Raw genomic sequence first — 23,409 nt, 5'->3', positions numbered from 1 at the left:
ACCACACAGCAATAAAACGCCAAGACCTGCAGGCGGGGGCACCCCGCAAGTGGAAGGGGGGCTGGGGGCACTCGGCCTGAGCACTTCAAGGATCCCATTGCCTCGGGCCCACACCTGACATTAGTGGAAGCCTGTAGCACTGGCGATATCACATAGATAACAACATAATGCGGAGCTTGAAAAGGGCACTGGTCGGCCGGCCACTGGCCACAGACTACCACCCCTTCATACCAAGACAGCGCTCTGCCTGATTTGGGACAAGTGGCCATTGTAGGCCCCACGTAGTGAAGCAGGAAACCCGACAGGCCGCAAAGTGACCCGCAGTCACGAGGCAAGGCAAGCGGCGATGAGTACCGCGCAACAGCAGACTTCCCGCAGAGCGGATCCAATGGGGGGGCCGGGGTCAACGCGCAACCCAGCAAGCCAAATTGGACAAGTGCGCGTTTTCCAAAGACGCCACGGACACAAGCGCCCTTGGAAGTCTGTGTCACACCCGAGGGCAGCAGGAAGTCACGTTGCAAGATATAATGTCCGCCTTGACAAACGTTCAAACAACAGTGGGATCTATTTTTGCGGATGTGTCGTTCCTCTGAGCAGACTTCCAGAAAATGGCTTCCAGAGTGACCGAGGTCGAACACACAATGGCGTCACTCACGAAGGACACTGCCAGCCTGCAGCGAAAGGTCCAACAATTAGAAGCTCAAAACCGTCAGATGGCAGCTGAACTGGACGACCAAGAAGGCAGGTCTAGACGCAACAATGTACGTATTACAAGAGTTCCGGAGTACAAGGGGACCTCATCAAGACCCAGCTTCAACCAAGGGGACTCTCCTGTTTTTTCTTGGTGGAGAGGGCCCACTGAGTACCGAGCGGTAAACCAAAACCCGGAGCGACCCTCGACCGATCCTGGCTAGGATTTTTAACTTCAGGGACCATGACGCCATTCTCCAACCAGCAAGAGTGGCTCCGCCACTGCGCATAGAAAACCCAGTACTCTTGTTCTTTCCAGACTACACGGCGGCGGTCACCAAGCAGAGAAGGCGCTTCCTCGAGGTCCAGAAGGAACTTAGACGCAGAGAGCTAGTTTATTCCATGCTCTTTCCTGAAAGGCTCCGGATGGCAGCAGACAGTAAAATCTTGTTTTTCGAAACACCAGAAGACGCCCACGACTAGCTGGAGGCTTGGCGTTGGATCAATGGATCTAGAAAAGCCAATGGACAACACCAACGTCGCCCCGCGGAGGCAGAGTCACAGGGCCGGAGACACATAGGAGAAGACGACCAGCCTCAAACGGATACAGATCAATGAACCACCAAGGGTGGCTAACAACGGCTTAGCAACGACGAAGCCTCGTCACAGAGACGTCCAATCCCCCCACGCCATGATGCACTCCCATAACTCAGATCACCCAGGATGGTCTGGGACCGGCCCACTAGAGACATACTATTGAACTTTGTTTCCCAATTCCGATGCCATACTTACCGCAACGCTTTGACCTCTACGAAGTCTGTGAGCAGAGGGATGTTCAGAGTGCTCCGGATGTCCTCTCCTTCTTACGCAAGTACTGTTTATGGGGCTAAAGCACTCTGCAGAGTTGGGGTGGCGGGTAGTTTGAAATCCGTCTAGCAGGGAGGCGGGTGGAAGGGGGGGGGTTTGGTTAAGGTACTGTTTAAGTTTGTAATTTTTACTTTAGGTATGTTTAATTGTTTAATGCCGATGTCAGACACTTTAGGGTTAGTACACAGGGAACCCACCGACTTACATGCAAGACTCCAATGTCACAAAGTCGCCTTATAGCCCCGGGAGACATAGTTCCCGGCACTCATAAGCCTAGCCCTCCTCTTACCCTCATATCCTGGAATGTTAATGGCTTAGGTAACAAAATAAAAAGAGGGCTAGTACTACAATATCTCAAGAGACAAACTCCATCAGTGGCCTTCCTACAGGAAACCCATTTGGCGGGAACAGCCACCAAAGCACTGGATAGATGGGGATTTAAAATGACAGCGCACTCCAAATTCACTACGGGATCTAGAGGGGTGGGGATACTGGTACGAAAGAGTTGCCCGTTGATAATACAGAGCACCCAGACAGATGACCAAGGGCGCTTTGCAACACTTTCTTGTCAGTGGGAAGGACGAGCTTACAACCTGGTTTCAGTATAGGTTTCCCCTGCCTCCTGTTTCCCTGTTTCCTCAGTCTAGCCTTCCCAGCCCTCAGTAAGTTCCTACTTACTTTACCCCTGGAAGAACTGATCATAGGAGGAAACTTTAATGCCGTTCTCTATGCCTCCTGGGATAGATAGCCACCGAGAGACCAGGGGAACCCCTTCACACAAATACAAGATTTCACGGAAGCGATTGGGCTGGTGGACATTCGGCGCACACGTCATCCCATGATGCACCAATACACATATCACTCAGGAGCCCACAATAGTATGTCCAAGATTGATTATATCTTTTCCTCCCTGACAAGCCTAGCGACAGTCACGAGATCACGCACCTTCTCAGAGGAATATCTGATCACTCCCCTATATCGGTAACATACACATCGCAACATACTGGGCGGAGACGCATTTATCCAATATACCCAAGATATTTGAAGGTCCCAGCTATTGGGAAAATATTACACAAAACCACAAAGCATTACTTTCAAGAAAACAAACACTCTGTGGCTTCTCCTAGTACTCTATGGGAGGCATACAAGACAGTGATACGCGGTTAGACCATATCCGCAATTACTTCACACAAACAAGACAAGGCCCGGCAGGTACAAGAGCTCGAAAGCGCAGTTAGTCTAGCAGAAAACGAACACACACGAGACCCGACTGACAAGACAACATATAACCTAGTCTTAGCTCAACAAGCTTACAGGGACTATCCATGGGAAGACGCCAGGGCGAGAGCTACAAAAACGCAGCATACTATATATGAAGTGGGACACAAAGCCAGTAAGTTGCAGGCCGAGCTAGATAAGAAAAAACAAGCTAGTCGCTGGGTGGCCCAATTACATTTGGATTCTGGGGAGGAAATAACAGACCCACAGGACATAGTGGTAGCCTTTACGCGACACTAGGAGACAGTGTACACACCCACTACGGACGTCACCGTAGAAGAGAATTTGGCCTTTCTCAAACACATACGTCTGCCAACTGTGGCAACCCAGGAGGCGGACACACTGAATTAGCCACTTACAGTTGACGAAATCACGGCGCCGATTAGGGGGCTGCAACCGGGAAAAGCGCTAGGTCCAAACGGTATTCCAGTGGAACTCTACAAAAAAGAAGCAGATAGGCTAGGGCCTCACTTATTACAAATGTACAAAGACAGCCTAGATAAGGGAATACTCCCCAGAGAGCAGAGGATAGTGACTCTTGTGACGATCCCCAAACCAGGCAAGCCCTCTCAGGACTGCACCTTCTACCGTCCAATTTCACTCCTCAATGCAGAAGCAAAAATATTAGTGAAAGTACTGCCATCCAGACTCCAACCGCACCTTGCATCTCTTATACACCCCGATCAATCCGGTTTTATGCCGGGCCGTAACACAGCAATGAACCTAAGACGACTCCATGGCGTAATGGCCCGGCGGTCATTCTTTCATTGGACGCCAGTATGGCCTTTGATCGGGTGGAGTGGTCCTTCATGTTTGCAGTGTTCCAACATTTTGGCTTTCGCCCCAACTTTTTTCCCTTGTCCCTGCTTCTATTTACCCTGGTGCTTGAGCCCCTCGCGACTTGGATAAGAAGAGACTCAGTGATACGAGGATTGCGATGGACAGAGGTGGGAGGACCGTATAGCATTGTAGGCAGATTATGTATTATTATACATGACCTCTCCCAGCCGTTCAATTAATTGTCTATCAGATATCTGTGCATCATACAGCAGATTTTCAGGCTATAAGATTAACTGGGCGAACTCGGTTCTATTTGTTCTCCATGGCCCCCCCTGCGCTTGCCCAGGGGAGTGATGCTAAAACTCGCGAGAGATGGTTTTAAGTACCTCGGCATCCACATCACACCAGACCATACTCAATTCTATGAGCGCAACCTAGTGCCCCCTCTCCTGAGACTTAAAAACAACGTGAAACACTGACACGCACTACCTTTGACCCTCCTGGGCCGAGCGGCCTTATTCAAAATGATGGCTCTCCCACGGTTCCTATATGCCCTACAAAACACGCCAACCCCTGTCCCCAACTCCTATTTCAAAGCCATCGAGGCTGAGGTGGGACTACTCCTTTGGGACAGAAAGCCCCCTTGCGTAGTCATATCCAAACTCACTAGGAGTTGGTACAATGGTGGACTCGCCCTGCCCAATGTGTAACTATACTACTGGGCCTCAAAACTTATAGTGGGAAACCGATGGCTACATGCCTCACAGGAGGAACCAGCCCTCTGGCTTGACAAACACACCCTTGGTACTGACGGACCCTGGTGGCGCTATACAACAAGGTCAAGAAAAACGCGTTGACTGGCCCCACTCCCCATACAGTATATACATGGTTCACGGCGCAGCGAGCGCTCGGCTGAGAGGGAGCCCTCACCCAACTCACAACATTATGGGACACAACACAACTAGGCATGCTCCGCAACAGTAAAGGTTTTGCTCAATGGGACCTTCTTGGTATCTCTAGAGTTGGAGACCTTTGGAAGAAGGGAGAGATAGTGATGTTTGCCCAGCTGCACACAACGTATCAAATGGCTGACTCAGAGCAGTTTCGCTATTCCCAAATTAAACATGCACTCACAAAAGCCATACCCCGAGGTACCGCCCTCCCTGAATCATCACCACTCGAGGACCGCCTCCTTACAGACCACTTCACCAAAAAAGCAATCTCTCTCACTTATCGCAAACTAATCAATAATCAGAAAGATCACACACACACACCTTGCGAGAAAAATGGCGGGCGGAACTGGGTGACATGGATGACCAGGACTGGCAGGAGGCATTAGCAACTTGTGCAACTGAAGATACTGCACAGGACGTACTACACTAGAATGATGCTCCACAAAATTGGACGGGCTGAGACACCTTTGTGTCTGCGGGGATATGGGCAAAAGGGCACATTTTACCACACGCTGTGGGATTGTCCCAACATAACACACTACTGGGAGACAATCATGGCAACAATCACCTGGGTCTGTGGCTTCGAGGTCCCCCCGAGCCATGCCCTGTGCTTCAAAGTCATTTTGTTAAAGAAGATGGATACCATTGAAAGATATCTTGACATCTTGGAATAAACAAGAAGAATACATAAAGGACTGATATTTGGACTTTATTTGCTTCTACCTCTGTGTATAACTTCCCATAAAATTCCACAAAAGCTTGCTTGATCTCCTGTCTCGCCTTCAGATTCTTCTCTGTATCCCTACATATTATCTCATTTATGCAATTTTTTATGGTCTCTGTTTTCATTTTCCAGGCCAGGAGTTTCCCGGCACTCTCGCCATATTCAAAATGCGCTCATTTACAGGCTTCCCAGCGTGCACGATCCTACCATCTAGTGTGGCAAAAAGAGCATGTTTATGCTCTGACATTTCCTCCTGTCACTTCTCAATAAGATCTTCAGCTCCTAGTAATTCTCTACAGCTCAGCTCAAGTGCCATTATCTTTTGCTCCAACTCTGCAGTCTTATTTCTATATTCCTTCCTCTTTTGAGCTGAGATACTGATCATAATCCCTCTTATAAATGCCTTGTATGTATCCCAAACAACATCTTTGGGTGCCGTTGTATTATTAATTTTTAAATCGATTGTCTTTTCCTTTAACTTATCTATTTTAGCCTGATCATTCAATAGAGATCAATCTAGTGTCCATCTTATATCTCGCCTTCCCATTCCCACCTTTATCTCTAGTACAACTGATGCATGATCAGACAAATGAGCTGGAAAATGTCTAACACTACAAACATCTGCTCTTAAGGTTTTGTCTATCAAAAAATAGCGAATTCTCAAGTAATGTTTATGTTTTTGATTATGGAAAGTAAACTGCTGCTAATCCTTACGCGTATCTTGACAAACAGTTCAAGCTATCTCATTAAACATTTAATATAAGATTGCATTTTGGGATTGAATCTTGATCGACTATTGTTAGATCTGTTCAGACAATAATCCATTACTATGTTAAAATCACCAGACCATATGATAGGGAATTGGAACTGAATCAATTCTAAAGCCAAAGATTGTAGTGGCTCTATATCATCTCTATTTGGGTAATGATACCCTACCACAGTATAGCGCTTATCAAATATTTTCAGGACCTCAATGACTGATTTGATGTTGAAGGAGAATCCCTCTCCAGATAAAGCTCCTGCTTTTAGAGCTGTATTCAAAAGTGTGTCCTTGATGGAAAATGTAAGAAAATGCACTATAATTCTGCATGGCTTTGTCTTGCTTATATCTTTTGTAAAAGGATCCCTATGTATCCTTTGGATATCCTGCAGTAGGGTCTCGTCGGGCCCTTCCCAAACCAGAATAGATTTCAAAAGGTTGGTCCCTCTGCTCTCTCTCATTGTATGGGGAGTGTCAAGCTCTTCAGTCCTCGGGATCGGTTGGTTGCTAATAAGGGGTCCACATCCTGATATACCCAAGCCTTAATAACCGTAATGGTACAGGTCAGTGGGAGGATCAAGCGGGGGAAGGAAAGGATGGGAACAGCAGGGAGGGAGACCTGAAACGAAAAGAACAATATAAGCACGCTCATTTAATACCACTAACCTTAGAACTGTAGAGACAATGATTACCTAGTACAATCTCTGTACCTGTATAACAAAATAATGACACCTGTAGATCAAGACACGTCTACCACCTGCCAAGAGTGTGGAAAGTATTCCTTGCTGTGTTTTGGCTGTATTGTGGGAAACAAATAAGAAAACAAAAACATTCATAGAGCAAAACACATAAATCATCAATAGCAGCACAATGATATCAACAGTGCAATGTATGTTGAAATCAGCTGCTCTATCAATAACCTACCCTTATTAGGCTCCACTATGCCTCACAGGTTTAGAGCCTAGTCCTATACCACTCCAGCGTACCCCTGTTGAAATAGAGCCATAAGAACACAAAAACAGAGAATCTTTACTTTCAAGGCATAATATGAAATCCAAACAAGCGAAGACCAAAGTAACCTTGACAGTATAACAAGGTTAAATCACTTTGAATCCAGATTGTATATATATATATATATATATATATATATTTATTTTTTTTCACACAATGTGGTCTGCTCACAGGATCGCTCCACAGCGGGTGCTGGCGTTGGGCCAGACCAATGGCCAAAAGACAATTTTTTGCACAAAGGACGCCGCACACAGCAACTTCTTTTTTACTGATTTATTTCAGTGCCCAGTCTAACACCAACGCGTTTCAGCCTGACGGCCTTGCTCACGGTAAGTGCAACTACTTTCTTGCAACTGTTTATACTCTTTTTTGATTTCTACTATTCCCATAGACTTCTGGGATACGTAGTCCATGTTAACATACAAGAATACACTTTCTGTTAGACATTGTTCTCAAATTGATTTCATGGGATATTTTTGTCGCAATGCATTTAAAAAAACAAGTGTGCATTAGGTCAGAAATTTTAGCATGCATGTCAAAAAACTTTAGTATTTCAATGCTGTTGAATACATGTAGCATTGTCGCATTTACGTATTTTCAAAGCATTTTTTTGTGAGTATCTGAGACCAGCTCATTGCAACTTATATCTATGTATATGTCCTACATTATGGTATAGTACCCATATCAGATTACTTATACATGATATTTCCATGCTTAATGTCCTTTGTCTCTTATGAAGGTAGATATTTTTAGGGCCTCCTGTCTCTGCTTGTTACTCCAAATGCACATAGAGCTCCTCGTCGAAGTTCATGCCTCCAGCTATTTTGGTTCTTAGTCTTATAATGTACCTTGATTCCAACTTTCGGAGTTTCTTTTTCCAATCTCCCATCCTCTCGTGTTCCTCCACAGAGTCAATTGCAAAGTAAGACATTTTTCTCCAGTCTCCTCCTTGGCAAGTTGAAAGATGTTTCGCTGTGGCGTATGCCATATCTTTATTTTTGACTGCCCTGATGTGCTCCAGGATCTGTTTTTTCAAATTACAGATTGTACTGCCTATGTAGAGCATTCCGCAGTTACACTGGATGGCATATACCACAAATTGCGTCGAGCATGTGATTTTTTTCCGGATTTCAATCAGTCTTCCTTCTGGATCTCTGATGTTTTTCTTATTAATGCCGATTTTGCATGCTTTGCAGACTTGACATTTGGTAAAGCCGTTTTGTTGTTTCTCCAGCCAGTTTGGATTTTTGCTCTTTTGTTGTTTTCTTTGGTTGAAGTGGCTCTGAACTATTGTGTCTTTTATAGATGGTACTTTTTTGAAAGTAATCAGAGGATTCGGCCCCATTAACTTAGCCATGTCTGTGTCCTGTTTGAGGATGGGCCAGTATTTTTGTACTGGCTGACGTATTTTGTGAGACTCTTTACTGTATGTTAATATCAGTCTTGCAATTTGTTGAGTTTTTTCCTCTGCTTTTTGTTTCCTGGTTTTGTTTATTAGGATTTCTGTGTGTGATATTCTCTCAATCTTATTTGTACATTTTTTTTGGAAATAAAATTGACTCGGTTGCCGTCCGTTCGTTGCAGAATAAAATAACTTTTACTCACGGAAAAACTGGGTCTCCTGTTCTTTGACGGCGCTGCGGTGAGATTAAGACTACGGCGTTATTCATGAGAACCTGTGTGGATTTGTTAGCCGGGTGAGTGCTTCTCCGGCGCAGTGAGACCCCTCCTTCGTGTAGTGGCTTTGCGGCAGGAAGCCGTAACCTCTGGTGACCCGGAGGTGTTTGTTTCTCCTGTTTGGGAGAGACCGTGAGGAGCCCCGGGATACCCGCCTACATTGCCGGTTCGATAGCGGATCCGATGCGGTTCTGGGACGGCTGTCTCAGGCTTGTGTTGTTGAACTATCTAGAGAACGTGGCGAGTCTTTTTGGGACACATCCCGTGAAGGAGTATCTTTCCATATTCGCCGGCAAGCGGCATTCATCCACCGGACGACGAACAGTGAGTAACGCATGATTGTGCGTTTGTAATATTCTATCTCAAGCAACATGGCAGCTGGCGCAAGAAGAGGGAGGGAGGTGGCAGCCCTCGATGTATTCGATGATTCCCCGGCCTGGGGGTCGCATGTGGCAGGTTCCACGGAGCAAACAACTGACAGTGCCCCAAATCTTCGTGATATCTTTAAGAAACTTGAAAAATTGACTAAACGTGAACAGGCAAAGTGGTGGGAGCACCGCTCCCTGAGTAGATATCTCGAGGTCGACTGCATACCTAGGGGGCTACGAGTAATGCTGGCCCCAAGTTATGACCAACCCGACCCCGAAATGCTCAGAGAATGGGCTGAATGTAACTTGGATTCCTCCAAAAGACTTGTCCAAATCTTAGTACGCTATGCTGAATCAGATCGCATCAAAATACAGAAACAGATTGATGAGCTGAATTCAGAAATAGAAAGCTTGGGCGCTGACAAAGTGGCGGAATGTCAAAAACTAAGAGAGGAAATGATGGTCCGAGTGCAAAAGGAGGAAGATACAATTATAAAAAGGAAACAATACAAATTCCAGCGCGATAAAAATGATTATCTTGAAGGGCGCATTTTTACACTTGCGCGCAAGTACGACGCCAGGAAATTGTCTCAGCTTCCCATGACCCGCAGGGCTTCTACCAATGATGGGGCCCAGAGAGCAGTTTCACCGGCCAGTTCATCTAATGCAGACCTGAGTTCCAACATCGACAGTGGTTCGGAATATGAGGCAGGCAGAACCCGGTCGGGGTTGGGGTTTACTCGGTTCACCCTGGCTCAAGAATTGGAGGTTGTGAGTCAGGACAGACGGGACACACTACGGCCCAGGGTGGACCCTCAAGCAACTACAAAAGCCCCAACGCAAAACGGAGAGAGCGCCGCAAAGCAAACGCAAGGCGCTATACCCAAACGCAAAACCTACAAAAGACAGTGGAGCAAAAAGAAACAGCAATAGAGGTGCCAGCTGCGACAAACTTCTCTGTCATCAATTCCACCCCGATGAAACTTTCGCCTTCGGAATTAAAGACTCTTTCCATGGGGTTGTCCTTTTGTCCCCCAAGGAACTTCAATTATACTGACACACGCATTGATTTATTCAGGTTCATGCGAAAGCTCAAACTAAGGAAACATTTTGCGAGTAACAAATCGCGCAAAACAGAAGTGAGAACTGACAAGAGCGATCTGAACAGTCCAGCCCTTATAGCCAATGATTTACCATTATCACAAGACTTAGAGGGTTTGCGACTTGAACAATCTCTCTCACAGAGTCCTGGCACCCCTCCAACTGTGACTACAGGTGGCCTGACGAATTTCAAACCAAAGACAACATACACACCTCAGATGTTGCATGATAACATTGACATTTTTCAAGAGGCAGCAGTCAAGGATATTAAGGCACTGTATGCACAAACACTGAAAAGTAACAAGTACAAAAACAATTGCAACCGAAAATACACGGATTTGGTGGCTAAAATACAGAAATGTGGAAATGTAATTGTACGTCAATCAGACACGGGAGGCAATATTGTTTTATGGGCAAGAGATCTTTATTTGGAGGAGGCGCTATCACAGCTGAATGATGTCTCGTGTTATAGACATTGCGATGTGTCAGCAATTAAGAAATCCCATACTACCTTTTATTCAATGTTGATGGGGTGGAGATCATCTGGCCTCATTAGCATGGATGAATTAAAGTATCTCAAAAATGACCATCCCATTATGCCTGTCCTTTATTTGATCCCCAAGGTCCACAAAAATCCTAATAAACCCCCTGGCAGGCCCATCATCTCTGCATGCGGGGGGCTTCTGGAAAAGACTACCATCTATGTGGATTCATTTTTACAGGACTTTGTGTGTGGACTACCCTCCTACATCCAAGATTCCAGTGACTTTCTGAGGAAACTCAGGAATTACAATGGGATCCTGATTGCTTGTTAATCACGCTTGATGTTACGGCTCTATACACAAGCATCATTCATGTGGATGGTTTGAGGGCTGTATCACATTATTTGGGTCAACGTCCGATTGAATTGGTTGAGCATAATAAGATGTTACTGTCCATGATCAATTTCTGCCTGAATAACAACTATTTCATGTTCAATAAACAACATTACCAGCAGGTCAGGGGTGTAGCCATGGGGGCCTGTTTCTCTCCCAGTTATGCCTGTATTCATATGGGGTACTGGGAGAGACAGGTCCTCTATGGTGAACACTGCCATATGCAGAGATCACATCGTTCGGTGGTACAGATACATCGACAATGTTTTTATGATCTGGAAGGGGACACGAGCACAGGCAGAACAGTTCATTGTACAGTTGAATATTAACAACTACAACCTAGCTTTCACATCAGATATCAGTACACAACATGCCACCTTCCTTGACGTTGCAATTGAAGTCAGCAATGGACATTTGGAAACATCTCTGTTCAGGAAGCCCACAGCGGGCAATACAGTACTACATGCCCTTAGTCGCCATCCTCCACATTTAATCCGTAGCATCCCTTACGGGGAGATGCTCAGGATAAGAAGAGTATGTAGCACTGAGGTCCAATGTAGTATAGCACAGAAAGCCAGCAAGCTTAGGTTTCTGGCCCGCGGCTATAGTGAGAACATAGTTGCAGCGGCTATACGCAAAGCCAATGCAATGCCGCGTGAAGTGGCCTTACTTCACAAAAAATCACAAATTCCAACCGCAACATCTGTGCAACAACCTGTCAGACTGATATGGTCATTTAACAGCTAACATGGTGATCATCAACAAATACTGGGACTTAGTGATATGTGATCCAGTCATAGGAAAAACTATGCCCAAAAAACCGGCCATCACTTACAGGAAGGCTTATTCTTTGCAAGACGCATTGGTTAAATCTAGCCCTGAACTTGAAGTAAGAAAAGATTGGCTGGCAGGAAGTAAAGGGTTCAGAAAGTGTGTTTCTTGTAAGGCTTGCACACATGGGGTGAATAAAACAGAGTACTTTACCCCGTTCTCCAATGTCCCATGTAAGATCAGTAAGAAGCTTACCTACAAGAGCGATTTTGCAGTGTACGTGTTGGAGTGCCCATGCGGTCTGTCATATGTGGGCAGCTCTAAGCTGCAGGTACATAAAAGGGTCCTTCAACACCTCAGGGCAATTAACACCAACGACCCAGCATATCCAGTGGCTAGGCACTTCAGGGAACATCACAATAGCAATAGTACATTGCTGAAGTACTTTGTCATTGACTCAGTAGCACCCCTGAGAAGGGGTGGGGATAGAGATGCTGCACTTAGAAGATTGGAAACTAGATACATCTTAATGTTGGATAGTAAGGCACCGAATGGGCTCAATGCTTCAGAGGACTTTTACACCTGTCTTTGAATAAGTTATTCCCCTTAGCAGACCCATCCTGTGGGGTTTCTCTATATGATCATGGGACAGACCATCTGACAAGTGCACATTGTGGCATTTCAATGTAATTCCAGCTTGCCATTGTACTTGCTTTTTCAGATTGTGCTTCAGAGTATATATCAGTTTGCATAACCTGCCACGGTTTGTGTTAAGATGACAGACGTGGTTCAGGCTGTTTAACATCTAAAACTTAAGCAACTAAATATATATTTTGTTTAGTTCACACTACACCTAGCACTTTATTATTCTTTTTCACGTACTTATTCAGTTGGGTGTGTGATTTCTAGAACACATATTAGTGTGGTTTTTGCACATATGACTGAGCCCACCATTGGTGCAGTATTGATTGTTATTCACTTTTCATGCATATAGAAAATTGGATTTTTTAGATGATTTGTAAATACATGTTGAGTGTTATTTTATTAGATGTATGTATATATGTATATATCTAGTTGTAACAGAATACCTATGAATTACACTGGGACTGTGCACAATAATACGTATTCTAAACATCTATGCTTCAATGGTGGGTTTAGAGATGGGTTTCTCCAACAGTCAAAATGGATTTATCCTATAATTACGTCCAAACCCGTTGACACCAGCGCATTATATATGATTAGCATTATGCTTTTTTATGTTTTTATCTATATGTAAATGGAATCATGTGCAACACCATGCTTAACGGGATTTATCCCAATACTTGTGTTCTCGTTTTCACAGCGCATTTGTATTCTAAGTGTCATTGGAATATATAGTATGTTTACCATTTTCATTGCGCTGTGATTTACACACCCACAGTGATTGGCTTAGCCAACTGCACTAGCACTTTAAATTTCTGCAATCCCCCTTCGGGGTGCCATGTGACCAAGGCCTCTGGGAGGCCGAAACGTTATGCTGTCCGTTCGTTGCAGAATAAAATAACTTTTACTCACGGGAAAAAAAAAAAAATGCTGTCCGTTCGTTGCAGAATAAAATAACTTTTACTCACGGAAAAACTGGGTCTCCTGTTCTTTGACGGCGCTGCGGTGAGATTAAGACTACGGCGTTGTTCGTGAGAACCTGTGTGGATATATATATATATATATATATATATATATATATATATATATATATATATATATATATTCACGAGGAACTCTAAAACGCCACTTCCAACCACACAGATCGGCGAAGTGCTAGGCAGGAGACGGACCACCAGATTGGATAACAGTTCTTTAATACAGGTTAGATGTTTTTTGCAGGAAATGCATAACGCGCTTCGGGCTACAAGCCCTTGTTCACATATATATATATGATAGACATATGACAACAGTAATAGACCAAGTTCTAAAATCCCCAGATGAATGTATTTCATAAATTATTTAAACCACTACTGTTGTATTCAGGGCACAATAATGGTTCCAATCCTGTGAGATTGTCAAAGACACTGAGCCAGAAATAGTGCCACAGCCGTGGAGCCAATGTCATATGTGTCAAAAAGAGCTGGGGCGAACGTAAAACAGGCAAGCAGTCAATATCAGGAACTGGCCCGCCAAGCTTCAAAGGAATCAAAGCAAAACAAAAGACTTCAAGACAGTCTCTCGTCTGTGCTCACCAACGGAAAGAGGGAAGAAACAGATTACCAATATGCAGAAGGAACTGAGCAACGTTACCGGACCTCCCTGGAACACGGAGCAAAGAATCCACTCATGAAGGTCGCACTGGAATTTCCGACGCATTACCTGCAATTACTTCCGCCTATATGGAAGTCTCGGCAACGTGACGTGCGCGCCGGAATCCTGGGAAATGTACTTCTGAGTGTCGCTAGCGTCTAGCTGAGAGTTAGGCATCCAGCTAACGCAGCGCACTCGAAGCAGGCAATGGTAACAGTACATTCCTCCTCTAATAAGAGTGCGCGAGGCGTCCAGGTTTCTGAGGGTTTCTTTTGTGAAAGGAGGCCACCAGTCGGGCCGCATGTACATCAGAGGCCTTTTCCTAAGAATCTTCTTCAAAACTGTACCCTTTCCAGGCCACCAAGTACCAGAGTTTGTGGATCTTGGAATCCAGGATACCCCTCAACTCAGGAATGTCATTGACCAATAGAGGAGGAGGCCGTGTGCTAGGCGGATTGTAGGCAGGTTTCAGCAGAGATACATGATAAACAGGATGGATACGCAGATGAAACGGCAGTATCAGCTTCCTAGCCACCGGGCTGATGCATTTCTCAATTGTGTAGGGGCCAATATATCTGGGGCTAAACACACTGTGTTTTTTTAAAGAATGTTTCGGGTTGACAGCCATACTGTATCCCTTCCTTGGTATAACGGCTCAGGTCTTCTGTGTTTGTCTGCCGTGGCTTTATACCTGCATTTTGTGGCCTTCAGGTACCTTTGTGTATTGACCAGAATATCTCGAATATGAGCCACCCTTTTTGACACTTCGGGTAAGTTGATGTTCTCAGTAGGATGGATGAAGGGAAGGAATCGAGGATGTCGTCCATAGGTACAATAAAATGGGGAAACCGGAGTGGAGCTGTGTGTGGCATTATTGTAGGCTATTTCAGCTAGCCACAGACGATCCACCCACTCTTCGGTGCACTTGTCCACATAACGATACAAGTACTGTTTGAACGTTTGGTTGAGGCGTTCCGTTTGTCCATCTGTTTGTGGATGATAGCTCGTAGACAGGGCAGTGGTTATATGGAGCGAAAAACGCCACACTTTCCAAAAGTGGGCTGTGAACTGAGTACTCCTGTCAAGTCAAGTCAAGTCAAAGGATTTATATAGCGCACTACATACCCAGAGGGTCTCAAGGCGCTTAAGGAGGGGTGGGGAATTACTTGTCAAATATCCACGTTTTAAGTTGCTTTCTGAATGCTAGGTGGTTCTGGGTAAGGCGAAGGTAAGTGGGAAGTGAGTTCCAGGTTTTAGCTGCCAGGTAGGAGAAGGATCTACCTCCCATGGTGGTCTTGTTGATGCGAGGTACAGTGGCAAGGGCTTGGTTGGAAGATCGAAGCTGGCAGGAGGGGGTGTAGAAGGACAGTCGTGTGTTGAGGCATTCTGGTCCGATTTCGTAGAGTGCTTTGTGTGCGTGGGTTAGGAGCCGGAAAGTGATCCTCTTATTGACGGGAAGCCAGTGGAGGTTTTTCAGGTGACCAGAGATATGTTCTTTACGCGGGATGTCCAATATGAGCCTGGCTGAGGCGTTTTGGATTTGTTGGAGTTTTTTCTGGAGTTTAGCGGTAGTCCCGGCGTAGAGGGTGTTTCCATAGTCCAATCGGCTCGTGACCAGAGCGTGGGTGACCGTTTTCCTAGTTTCGGTGGGGATCCAACGAAATGTTTTTTTGAGCATGCGAAGAATGTTGAAGCAGGATGAGGAGACGACGTTGACTTGTCTGTTCATTGAAAGTGAGGAATCCAGAATGACGCCCAGGTTCCGTGCGTGGTCTGTCGGGATGGGTGCTTTTCCAAGGGCTTCTGGCCACCAAGAATCGTCCCATGCGGAGGGGGAGGTACCTAGGATGAGGACTTCTGTTTTATCAGAGTTCAGTTTCAGACGGCTGTGTTTCATCCATTCGGCTACTTCTTTCATTCCTTCGTGTAGGTTACTTTTGGCGGTGCTAGGGTCATTGGTGAGTGATAGGATCAGTTGAGTGTCATCCGCGTAGGAGATGATGTTTAGGTTGTGTTGGCGGGCGATGGCCACGAGGGGGCTCATGTATACGTTGAAAAGGGTGGGGCTGAGTGAAGATCCTTGTGGTACGCCGCAGATGACTTCAGTGGCCTCTGACTTGAATGGTGGGAGGCGGACTTTCTGGGTTCTTCCGGTGAGGAACGAGGTGATCCATTCCAGTGCTTTTCCTTGGATTCCGATGTTTCTGAGGCGCTGTAGAAGGGTGCTATGGCAGACTGTGTCAAAGGCTGCGGAGAGGTCGAGGAGGATGAGGGCGACTGTGTCTCCATTGTCCAGTAGAGTTCGAATGTCGTCTGTTGCTGCGATGAGGGCGGTCTCAGTGCTGTGTTTTGCTCGGAAGCCGGACTGTGAGGAGTCGAGGGATTTGTTGGCTTCGAGGAAGGCGGCGAGCTGGTTGTTGACAGCTTTCTCGATGACTTTGGCCGGGAATGGAAGGAGCGAGATGGGGCGGTAATTTTTGAGTTCGGTGGGGTCCGCTGTGGGTTTTTTCAGAAGGGCGCTGAGTTCAGCGTGTTTCCAGCTTTCCGGGAAGGTGGCGGATTTGAAGGAGCAGTTGATGACGTCTCGGAGGTGCGGTGCTATGATGGAGTCTGCTTTGTTGAAGATGTGGTGAGGGCATGGGTCTGTGGGGGATCCTGAGTGTGAGGTTCCGTGACAATTGTAAGTGGTGTTTTCGACTCGTACGAATATGGTCGAGTCTGGTATCTATGAACCGCAAATGACGAGTTTAGTAAGTGTGCGCAGTTTCGCTGTGCTAACCTAAACCGTTCGTCTGTTACGTGGGTATTTCTATCTGTACCCACGGGTTCCATCTTAGATACGGCATCCATTTTGTCTCTTGCCCTCAAGTAGCCAGCGAACGGACGTTGTCCGCTTCGCGACCCTGGGACTCCCAAGATATTTGCGGAAGACACATGTCCTTTGTAAGTGTCTTTATGATGAGGGGGATGTTACTGTAAAGCAGATGGCGCCGCTCGAGGCTCATCTTGCCGCGCGGACTTATTGTCTCAGCCGTGCATCTCATTAGGCACGTCCCTTTGATGCCCGTATCTCGTGTTTCTTGATGCCTCCCCTTTTTACACCCTTTCCGATCTCCCCACTGTCTCCGTCTTCCTCTACACCTGTTCCTGTTCCTATTTCGATCTGTTTATTACCGATTGGAATGCACTAATGTTGGGAAGATGGGTTTTTACAGTTGGAAACCGCCAAATGTTTCCGCACTTATGTTCCGGACCTTATGTGTATCAAAGTGACCAAGGCGACCCCTCTGGGGGATGATTGTGGGAACCGGGTCATAAACTTTTGTGTTCAATGTAACTCTATGGGGAAATTGTGTATAAAAGGAGCGATTCACAGAACCAATTTGAAGCAGTCTCCCCAAGTTGCACGTGTGTTGCTTGTCGTGACTTCTGTATTCCCTGCAGTAAATAAACCTTGAATCTTTGACGCCGAAGGAAGTGTCCCGTGTCTCTGTGATTCGTACGCCGGAGCAGGTTACCCACGAAGGTTTCAGGTGTTGTGCCCTGGCACCGCTGGGTCCTAAATAACCCAGTCCTTCAGTTGGCGCCCAACGTGGGGCTGCATCAGTGGTACCGGTCCAAGCCCGACGATCGTGAGGAACTTCGTGTGAAATCTCCGAGGGAAGGTGCACCCCGCTTCATCGATCCTGTTGTCGAAATAAGTGGCCCGAAGACTTTTCCCGCGAAGATTCCCGCCTCCTGGCGGCTGCGACGGACTGCTGCCCTGACTGTAGACCTGTTTTTGGCGCCTGGCGTAGACCTTGGTAGAGCGAGACGATTGACGGGCCTTCCTGGTGACGCCATTGATCTTTGAGTTAAGTATTTGTGGGTCGCTCCCAGAGTCCTTGGTTGTTGACACTTTAGCGAGTGTTTTTTGTTGTTGATGCTGCGAGAGTGTTTTTGTCGATGACACTTTGCTAGCGTTTTTGTTGTTGTGTTGTTTGACGACTGCAGCCGCCAAAAACCGAGGGTTTTGTTCTTTGCTGGGACTTGTTAAATCCCGTAACCCTTGAAGTTTGTGAAACTCGGCTAGTGTGCAAGATGCCTGGTCGCAGTACTTTGTTTAGTTGCTTCAGACCTTGTGGTACGGATTCCCGACTGGAGGACTCGTGTCCGATACCTCCGGTTGGAACTCCCACTTATGAACTGTACAGTAAACATGGGCTAGGCCCGATTACTTTTAATGATTATTGGATTAAATACACGAAGAAGGACGGTGACCTTCGTTGGCCACCTCATGGTAGCTTCGAGGCCCCGATCTTAGATAATCTAGAGATTAAATTGTTCGAAAGAAAGTCAAGGCCGGCCATGTTTGATGCCTTTCGGTTATGGCGTAAAGAAGCCAAACAGAGAGAAATCAGACAGACTAAACGAAATCAGCGAGATAATGTTGCTACTATAGTGAAGAAAGCAGAGCAATTTCAGCGTGATAAGGAGGTTAAGGATAAGGAAGTGTTTGATAGACTACAGCGTATGACTGTGGATAAATGCTATCCCGCTTTGCCTACGGAGTCGGAAAAGAAGGAAGAGCCAGTTGAGGATCCTTTAATGTCTTATCTTATGAAGTCGCCACCTCCGTATGTACAGGGTACCGCAGCTCCCGTGGTTCCTGCTGCACCTATTCCTCCGCCTATTCTTCCTGTGCCTGTTCCTCAACCTGCACTCGCTCTTCCGACTGTTCCTGCTCCTTTGCCTACTGCTATCCCTACTGCTCCACCGCTTCCACATACTCCTGCTCCCGCTGCTGCTCCTGTTCTGTTAACTCCTGCTGTTGCTACTGTTTCTACTCCTTCGCTTGTTAGCCCTGTGTCCTATACTTCTCCCTCTACACGTTCTCGTAATTCTCCTCTTGCGGCTAGTTTCTTTCATTCGCTCGGACCTGTTCTTGGGTCCGCTGGTTCCGATGGTCCTCAGAGACGTAGTCAGCTTCCTGGTAACAGAGAACGTGTTGCGCTATATAATATGGCGATGGGTTGGATGGTAAACCCTCTTAGAAATCCGCCACGTGTTGTGCTAGACACGTTTTGTCAATTCAATATACCAACCCAAAGATACGTGTTCGATGAAATGTGTAAGTTCCTTCGCGATCAGATATCGGCTGATGCGCCTGACGAGGTGCTGGCCGCTTTGTCTGATCTTCAGCTTCAGTTCTCGAATGGACTGATAGTGGATACTAATGTTCGACGTGCTGTTGAACGGTTGTTATCTTTCCGTCCCGCTCCTATACCTCAAGCTTTGTTTGTTGAGGATGTTGAAAGACTGCCAGATGAGTCTGGTCAATTTCCTATGCGAGAAGTGCCACCGGTTTGGATACCAGCTAATCCTGCTGCTCAACCTCCGACATTGGCGCATTTCCAGAGAGTATGGATACATCTCCCATGGAAACGCTCGGAAGTGCTACAGGTGAAGCAATCTTTGCCTGACCCTCGCAAAAATCCTACAGGATATTACAAAGAATTATCGCAGCTCGTAGATGCTACGGTAATGAATCTTGCCGACATCGATATGTTGTTCGGCAATGTTGTACCGCAACCGGTATGGGCTAAGATTCGCCACGAGAACCACCCGAATGAATTAGGTGGTGCTTGGGCTGCCATTGTAGCGGCAGATGCCGGACAAACGGCTGCTGCTAAACCCGACCAGCTGATTGTTGATCTTCCTCAAAGAATTATAACGTTAATGAAAACTCTTATGCCAGCTATGAGGGTAAATTGGGACAAATTATCAGCTTGTAAGCAAAAGAAGGATGAGAGTGTCTCCGACTTCTTTACGAGGTTCGAGGAAGCATTCATCGACCATAGTGGTCAGGATATGGGCACTGAGGGTGGTCAAAGGTTATTCGTGGACAAATTTGTCTCTAACTTATTGCCCGATTTGAGCAATAAATTAAAGAATTCAGAGAGTGCGTGGGCCGTTTCTACTTCAGCTCAGATATTGGCCACAGCACAATATTATGAGAACAGAGAGAAAGAAGAGAACGACCGCGCTGATAAAAAGACGAAAGAGCTTAAGACTAAAGTGTTGCTTCAACAAGCATATCCTCCGCGTTCAAATCAGAATGCATCCCAACAGAATAGATCGCAGTCGCAATCGAATCGATCGCAGCCGCGTAATGATTCCTCCTCCCAAAGATCATCGTTAGGGTACAATCAATGTGCTTATTGTAGACAGGAGGGACACATTAAATTCGATTGCCCTGTTTTGAACGATCGAAATAGTGGTAATTCGTCTAAAGGAGGTCGTGGTGGTTCGCATCAGGTGTCACGCGGTAGGGGTCGTGGTGCTCAGAATGATCGTTCCGATAACCCTTCTAATTCTAATAATTGTTTTGATCAACGTGGATCATCGCAAGGACGATCTGCGCAGTACAATGTAGATGATTATTACGTCGATCAGGGAACTGACGACAGTAATTACTAGGATAGCCAAAGACAAGGAGAGGGAGTGGTATCAGTTCCGGTTGATCAGAGAGGGCCTTACGTCGCAGTTGCTACATTGGGCGTCGTTGAGCCTTTTCTGTTGGACACTGGTGCAGCGAAAAGTTCTATTATGCATTCGAAACTCCCTGGCGCACCTTTGTCTGGCTTAACAAATGTTTCAGTTGGATTCTCTGGCGCCCCCGTTAGCAATCCAGTTTCGCGCCCTTTGCCCCTTACAATTGGGCCACGTGAGCTTCAAGCTCCGTTAATTTTGACCACTGGTTGTGGTGAAAATCTTTTGGGCCTGGATTTGCTTAAACGTTTATGTGCAACTTTGTATTGTTCTCCTGCGGGTGTAAAGCTTATGTTAGGAGAGAGGGTTGTCTCTCCTATGTATTTGTCTCTCGATAAGCTTCCACTGGAATTGAATTCTCTTCCTGCGTCTTTGTGGGCAACAGGTCCCAACGATGTGGGCCTACTTGACATCTCCCCTTATGTTGTTCAGTTGAAATCTAATGTGCGATTGCCACGTATTCCCCAGTATCGTATCTCTCTTGATGGTGAACGAGCATTGTTAGCGATCATTTATGATCTGATCGAGAAAGATGTTATTGAAGAGACTCGGGGAAACGTGTGCAACAGCCCTGTACTGCCCATCCTTAAACGTACTGATCCTTCAAAACCGCCCGTTTATCGTTTTGTTATTGATTTACGGGAGGTGAATAAAATTGTGGTTCCTCAATTCCCTGTTGTGCCTGACATCACGGCGCTACTGACTCTGATTCCAGCTTCTGCATCGTGGTTTTCGGTGATTGATTTGAAAAATGCGTTTTTCAGCATCCCGATTGCCGAGGAGAGCAGAGACCTTTTCGGTTTCTCTCTCGGTGGACGCAGCTTCCGGTTTAAGCGCGCTCCTCAGGGCTACTGTGAAAGTCCATCGATTTACAGTCAAGCCTTGAAGGGTCAACTGGATGCGTTTAGGTTGCCGGTCGGTGCGGCCTTGATCCAATACGTCGATGACTTATTGGTGGCTGCTGATACTCAGGACATTTGCAAAATTGCTACGGTGTCATTGCTGCAACATCTCTGTGAGTTGAATCATAAGGTGTCCCCTTCTAAACTCCAATATTGTTGTCAAGAAGTGACCTACTTAGGTCACTTATTGTCAAAGGAGGGACGGAGGTTGACCCCAGAGAGGATTGCAGCAATTGCGCGAATGGCTGTGCCAAAAACCCAAAGAGATGTGCGTGCCTTTCTAGGTATCACGTCGTACTGCAGGCAATGGATTCCTAATTTTTCATTGCTAGCGAAACCATTGGTGGCTCTTACGTGCAAGGATGTTTCAACTCCTTTACCATGGACGGAAGAATGTCAGAAAAGTTTTTCTGAACTGCGTGATTCATTGTGTTCGGCTCCTGTGTTGGGTACTCCCGACTACAGTAAGCCGTTTACATTATATGTTCACGAGCGGGAAGGTTGTGCTTTGAGTGTCTTAACGCAACCTTTTGGTGGCAAACAGCGTCCATGTGCATATTTTTCCTCGACCTTGGACCCAGTAGCTAGAGCATTGCCGAGTTGCTTGAGAGCAACAGCAGCAGCTGCGGTCTCCATCCGACAATCAGCAGGACTGGTCATGGATAATATGCTTACGGTGATGGTTCCGCATGCAGTCGATACTCTTTTGAATCGTACGAAAACCCAGCACTTGACGAGTGCGAGATTGTCTGGGTACGAGCTGACGTTGCTGGCAAGTCATATCCAAATAAAACGTTGTAATGTTCTGAACCCGGCAACTTTGTTACCAATTAGCGCAGAGTCAGATGAAGTAGCAGAACATGATTGCTACTTGAGGACAGAGGAAGAAACAAAAGGTCGAGTGGACCTTAAAAACACTCCATTAAAAGATCCAGATGGTACATTGTATGTGGATGGGTCATGTTTTAAGTTGCCGAATGGCGATGTGACTACTGCCTATGCTGTTGTAACGCTGAATACTGTTGTTGAGACTGCAAGGTTAAATCAGAATTCTGCCCAGGCTGCAGAGTTGATCGCTCTCACTAGAGCGTGTGTGTTAGCAAAAGGGAAGCGTGTGAAGGTGTTTACCGACAGCCAATATGCATTTGGCGTCGCACATAGTTTTGGACGATTGTGGAGAGAGAGAGGTTTCTTGACGTCGCACGGTACGAAGATTCAGCATGGCCAACTTGTGAATGATCTTTTGGATGCACTGACGTTGCCTAAGCAAGTGGCGATTGTTAAATGTAGTGCGCATCGTAAGGTGACGGATGATGTTGGTCGTGGTAATGCGTTTGCAGACGAGATCGCTAAGGAGACTGCCCGGAACCTTAGCACTCGGATGTATGTGACGAGTTCGGTTAGGTGGCCTACAGAATCGAGCATGTGTGAGGACACTATCGAAAGTGTGAAAGAAATTCAGAATGAGGCCACCGAGACTGAAAAGATGAAGTGGAAAGAAAGCACGGGAAAATTGGATGCGAATGGTTGTTGGATTGATTTGTCAGATCAGAAAAGATGGTTGTTGCCCGATGCGTATGTGCTGGCCGTTGTGACAATGGCACATGGGTTAGCACATATTAGTGCGAAAGGTATTTGTAAGTTGTGGTCTCCTGTATGGAAGAATGATGGTATCACGAAATGTGCTGAACGTTTGGTGAAAAATTGTATGGTGTGTATGATGTACAATCCTGGCAAAGGAACCCCAACTCCTCCTGGCAGTTTTGCTCCCCCTTCATGTCCCTTTGAGGTGATCCAATTGGACTTCATCCATATGGAGCGATGCAATAATCTGAAATACGTTTTAG

Source organism: Lissotriton vulgaris, chromosome 6 (assembly GCF_964263255.1).
Source record: "Lissotriton vulgaris chromosome 6, aLisVul1.2, whole genome shotgun sequence".
Taxonomy (NCBI): Eukaryota; Metazoa; Chordata; class Amphibia; order Caudata; family Salamandridae; genus Lissotriton; species Lissotriton vulgaris.
This window is presented reverse-complemented; position numbering follows the sequence as displayed.